Genomic DNA, 6,103 nt, shown 5'->3' on the forward strand with positions numbered 1-6,103 from the left:
GTGTGTGAGTGTGTCTGTGTGTGTGAGTGTGTCTGTGTGTGTGAGTGGTGTGTGTGTCTGTGTGTGTGAGTGTGACTGTATGTGTGAGTATGTCTGTGTGTGTGAGTGTGTCTGCGTGTGTGTATGCCGGTGTGATCCAGCGATGAGACTCAAGTTGTCCAGCATGCATGCAAGCACCTCTACCCAATGACTCATCTTGCCAATCACCATGTTTACTTTGACTTCATGAGAAAAATTGCCACCAACACTGTGGTCTGCATATGAGATGTCCTCTAAAGGCTCGTGTTAGAGCACTTGGTCCACAGCTGGAGGAGCTGTTTTGGAAGGCTGTGGAACCTTTCAGAGGTAGAGACTTGAGGAAGTAGGTCAATGGGCTTGACCTTGAGGCTTGCTAGCCATACTCGACTCCAGTGCTCTTCTCTTTCCACTGGTGCCATTGCTGCCACAGTGCCTTCCCCACAGTGAGGTCAATCCCTAGACCACACATGGTAGAAGTGAGAACTAATTACTAAGTTGTCCTGACTTCCACACGACAAGCACTGCACACACAGTAAATAGATGTTTAAAAAAAAAAAAGAAAAGCTTGTAATTTGTTATCTTCAAAGTTATACCTAACTTTGTGCTAGATACACTAAATAACTGGGGCTAAATCCAATGATCCCATGAACATAGAGTCATTATTTCCCTACTTTCAGACTGGGAAAAGAGGAAATAGTCACTTAAGTAGTAAAAGCATGTTCTGATCTCAACCCAGCAAGTTGGCTCTAGAACGTTCTCTTTTTTTAATCTTATTTTTTAAGAGTAATGGTTTATTTTTATTCTGTGTGCAATGGTGTTTTGCCTCAATGTATGTCTGTGTGAGTGTGTGAGATTCCCTGAACTAGAGTTACAGATGGTTGTGAGCTGCCATGTGGGTGCTGGAAATTGAACCTGGGTCCTCTGGCAGAGCAGCCTGTGCTCTTAACTGCTGAGCCATTTCTCTAGCCCCCCAAACCCATTCTTAACTCCTATCCTATCATGCCCACAAAGATGACAGATCTCCATCTAGCAAGCAGTAAGCACCTATTTAACAAGCAGTCAACCACTGAAATATAAGGAAGCCCAAAAAAGCACAATAGAGTCAACAAATAAGGTAGAAATCAAAATAGCCATATGTACTTCTAACCTAGTCAAAAGGTATGTCACATTGAATAATGACACACCCTGCTCACTGAAATCTAACCCAGATTTACTAAAGTTGTTTGCATTTGTTAGCTAGATTCTACCAATGCTAGACAATCTGTGATTATGGGAAAAGCAGACTGTTATATACACTATATATACATGTGCTACACCATATACATATGTGTATAGACATGTACATGTGTATAGACATGTACATGAGTAGCTGGCACAAGAAATAATCCACAGTACAAACACACTTGTACATATGCAACCCCTGTCTCTCAGAATGTCTTACTCATCTTTGTCTCCTCAGGATATGTTCACCTAGTGCCTCTCAGCAGCACCTGGAAGATTCCCAGTGACAGTTGATACAGCAAAGACACTGGTGTAGGTAGTATGACACAGCAAGGCTTTTAATTCAAACAATGTGAGTTCTTCATTTCCCACTTAATGAATGCTCAACATCCACTTGTGATGATCCACTTTAAACGTTCTGTTCATTATTTACTCTCTATTCTATATATAACTCCTATCAGTTCATACATGCTGCCTTCAAGAATCTCCTCAGAGGACCAGGGAGAGGGCTCTGTGGGTAAAATGCTTGCCACTAAATCCTGCTTGTCTGAATTTGCCTGAAACCCATATACAAGGCTGAATGTGGTAGTGCACACCTGTAATCCCAGGATCTCTAAAGCAAGGGAGGAGGGAGAGAAAATCATCCAGAAGCCTTTGGGCCAGCTAGCCTGAAACAGTAAGAGCAATACTGCCTTAATGTGGAAGTAGGGGAGAACATACTCCCTCAAGTTGTCCTCACATCTGCACTTACACTCACACACTAAATAACTTCTTTAATCACCTCAGGGTTATGGATGTATCTTAGTGATAGAATACGCCTAGCATATGCAAGGTTCAATCCCTAACACCAAAAAAAACAAACAAACAAACAAACAAACAACAACAACAACAAAAAAAGCTAAGTTGAGTGCATTATAAGAATCACTTCAAAAGTTAAGAATGAATGGGGCAAGGATGATGGCATACACCTTTATTCCTCTACTGGGAAGTAGAAGTAGGTAGATCTCTGTGAGTTTGAGACCAGCCTTGTTTACTTCAGGCCAGCCAGGGCTACATGGTGAAAACCTGTCTCCAACAAATTAGGCACAGTGGTACATGCTTGTAACTCCCAGCACTCAGGAGTAGAGAGGCAGGAAGATCAGAACTTCAAGGCCATTCTTGGCAACACAGGCTAGCCTAGTCCAGCCTAAGCTATACAATCCTTGTCTCAAAGTACAAACAAAATCATTTCAAATCCTAAATTCCCCATGAGCCTCCCCTTACAAACTAAAATATAAATGGTTAATTAGTGACTTCTCATAATATGTATTTTCCATATGATGTTTGTCATATGGCTATACTACTTCCTATTGCCAGCCAAGTATGAATTTTAGTTACTAGAAACAGAAAAAAATTGTTTTCCATAAATCAAAATCATTCAGACATGTACTAATTTGAAAATGTACTCAATTAAACTCAACAGGAGGAGAAAAATAATTCCTTCTAATAATTTCTTAAAGGAAAAGAATTCTTCAACAAGTTATTTGCATTTTTTGCATGTGTTATGTGTGTGTAAATCTAGTTCAGTAAATACAACCATTGAATTTTCTTTGAATTTCTTTGAAATACAACCATTGAAGTTTCTTTGGGAAGACAAAAGGAGGGGCTTTTTTTTTTTCTTTTTTCAATGCCATTAGGATAATAAATTCAGAAAACATTTTGGTAATTCCCTATACCCAAAGAAAAAAAATCAAACTATCTAGATTTCCTAAAACTACTGGAGAAATCCTGCAGTAGATGTAGAAGAATTTATTACTGCTTTCTAACAAACAGAAGAATGGATAACGACTCTCTTCAGGGTTGGGAAACAAGTTTTTATCCAGAGTCTGACCTACTTCAATAAATTCAGCTGACACTGGCTATGGAATTAGTACTTAAGTTTTTAAAACTGCTAAAGTGCCCTCAAAGCAACCCAGAAGGACAGCCCAACTGTGCCTGTGGGAGCTTCACTCAGAAGGGCAAAAGGATTCCTTCCACAGTGATTAAGTCTACAAACTTACTCACAGGAGAATGAGAACCTCATAAAGACAACACGCTGACGACCAACTTGCATTCACAGAATGCCAGTTCTGTCACATTCCCAGGAAAATGGGAGTAAGTAGCACTAAAAATGTTCACTTTATTAAATGCTAACTTATTCAAAATGGTGTTTAGATAAAAATAAGCAGTCTGTCAACAACACATACTTTACAGTAAGCTTTGAACTTTCTAAGAGAAGAGTTGCCTGCATTTTTCTATGAATGTCATCTCTTGTTTCTGGTAAGAACCTGCAACCTTTCACAAACTAGAGTGGTTAAGCCAAATGAAAACAACCAATCTCACACTGTCACGGTTTTTAATAAATGATACTTTGCAAAAGCTGACTTTTTTAAATGACTTTTTCCTTAGCTACCAATATTATTTGTGGTTGGAGTCAGGGAGATAACAAACAAAACTCAATTGTTGTTATAATAGTTTAGATAGACTACAAGAGGCATTGTAAATCTCTGTGAGACATGACCAACTAGTACTAAATAAAAACCTATCTATTCCCCATAGCTTATCTAATACAACATATATATAATATTCAGTATCTTAGTTCTGTGAAAATGCAAGACTAAAAACAAAATGGGGATAAATTTTAGAAGAAATTAAATTACAATAATGTATTTAAGTAGTTACTTAAATGATGTACACATTTCAAAGGAAGAATAATTCAGTAAAACTAAAGAAAGCTAACCTGAATTTCTATACTTTAGTGTGACAAGGATTTGGACATGCTACCCAAAGTACAGTCCATGACACAATGCAGACGTTAAGCTGAAGGAATCTGAGACACAGCAGGCACAAACAGGTCTCTCTAACCTTTCCTTAAAGCAGGTCACAAGACCATCAAGCAAGAAGAGCTCTGGTAAACTCTCTGTGTAACCAACAATGACCTTGGACTCCTGATCCTTCTGCTTCCACCTCTCCAGAGCTGAGACTCTTGGTGTGCACCAACATACCTACCTAGCTTCTGTGGCATCAGGGATTGAACCTGTCTACTCTTTACCAGACCTAGAGCAAAACACTCAGGTTTAAGGATTTCTTTGATTTCACATCTCCTTAGGGAGCTGCTAAGTTCTGTTGCTATAGTTAGGAAAGGAGGCTTATATGGCTTCTATACAACTCCTTTGCCTGGTGGTTGACGTGAACCACATAGCCAGCTCCATGAAACAGTATTTGTGATAAACTTGGTAAGCATACCGTGGCTACTGCACACAGATAATCCCATTTGCCTCTCCTCGTCCTACTCGAAATTCTAGGATGCTTCTAGAACTAGCTCCTAAAACTAGTATGATCTTATGTCCTTTCTGCCCTCACAATCAGCTTGGCTATCAGTCTGACTCATTTGTCTCAACACACACACACACACAAACACACACACACACTCACACACACTCACACTCACACACACACACACACACACACACACACACACATACACACACATCCTGTATTTTTCCATCCTTCTTGCTTTGTTTCGTGTTTTCTTGCACCAGAATGTTCTTCTCACCCATTTTCTGCCTAGTAAAATCCTTTAGAATATATTAAATGTTATCTTTTCTAGGAAATCTACTGTACTGGCTAGGTTTGTGTGTCAACTTGACACAAGCTGGAGTTATCACAGGGAAAGAAGCCTGCCTTGAGGAAATGCCTCCATGAGATCCAGCTGTAAGGCATTTTCTCAATTAGTGATCAAGGGTGGGAGGGTCCATTGTGGGTGGTGCCATCCCTGGGCTGGTAGCCCTGGGTTCTATAAGAAAGCAGGCTGAGCAAGCCAGGGAAAGCAAGCCAGTAAGTAACATCCCTCCATGGCCTCTGCATCAGCTCCTGCTTCCTCACCTGCTTGAGTTCCAGTTCTGACTTCCTTTGGTGATGAAGAGCAATGTGGGAAGTATAGGCTGAATAAACTCTTTGTTTTTTGGTCATGATGTTTTGTGCAGAAACAGAAACCCTGACTAAGACATACACCATTTATCATTCCTTATTATTATTAAAGCCTTAATAATCACCAAGATCTCTTTTTGGCTACCTGGCAAACAATAATATCTGGAGGATTTCTTTTAAGACATGCTCTCATATAAACCTGGCTGGTCCTCACTCACTATACAGCCAGAGCTGGCTCTGAATTCCTGACCTTCCTGCTTCTACCTCCTGAGTGCTAGGATTACAGGTGTGTGACCACACCTGGCCAAATTTGGAGTTACATAATCTACTGTGATGCTCAATAGAGGAGAGGCATGACCATGTGCTAATTCTGTTCCTACATAAAGAGAGCAAAGTTCATACTTATTATTTCAATTAATCCCTCAAGCAATCTGCTGAGGTATTTATTGATACTCCTGCCTTGTTAAAAGCTTGGAGAAATTAAATAACTTCCCCAAGATTAGGCAACTAACAGGTTTTTGAGTCCATGTTTTACTGCACAACATTTAAGCGATTTCAAACTTTCTCAAAAGTACAAATTCGTCTGAGGGGCAGGGGTGATTGCTGGCACAATCAACATCCATGTTTGCATGTATGGGGCTATCACAAGACTCAGCAGCTGGACCATCACAACACAACCCTACCATTTAGCTGAGTTAGTCAGGTCCTCCTCTTTCTCAGAAGCCTCAGTGCAGAGTCACACAAGCACTGACTGGAATCAAGTGATCATTTGAACCCTATTGTCATTTAATAATTGTCTTGGTTTTTTGGTTCTTTTAAATTTTTTTGATATGTATGGAAGTTTTGCCTACATGTGTATCTGTGTACCACACCATGCACATGTAGAGGATGCTGGATCCTCTAAGATGGAGCCCTG

The 6,103-nt window shown here is 40.0% G+C and overlaps 1 protein-coding gene across 1 annotated transcript in view; it reads right to left on the reverse strand.

Moving 5' to 3' along the window:
• Alg6 (ALG6 alpha-1,3-glucosyltransferase) overlaps window positions 1-6,103 on the reverse strand; it is a 39,399-nt gene that overhangs the window by 29,113 nt on the left and 4,183 nt on the right. The window lies entirely within an intron of this gene.

Source organism: Grammomys surdaster, unplaced genomic scaffold, assembly GCF_004785775.1.
Source record: "Grammomys surdaster isolate TR1022 unplaced genomic scaffold, NIH_TR_1.0 341, whole genome shotgun sequence".
In the NCBI taxonomy this organism is placed as follows: domain Eukaryota; kingdom Metazoa; phylum Chordata; class Mammalia; order Rodentia; family Muridae; genus Grammomys; species Grammomys surdaster.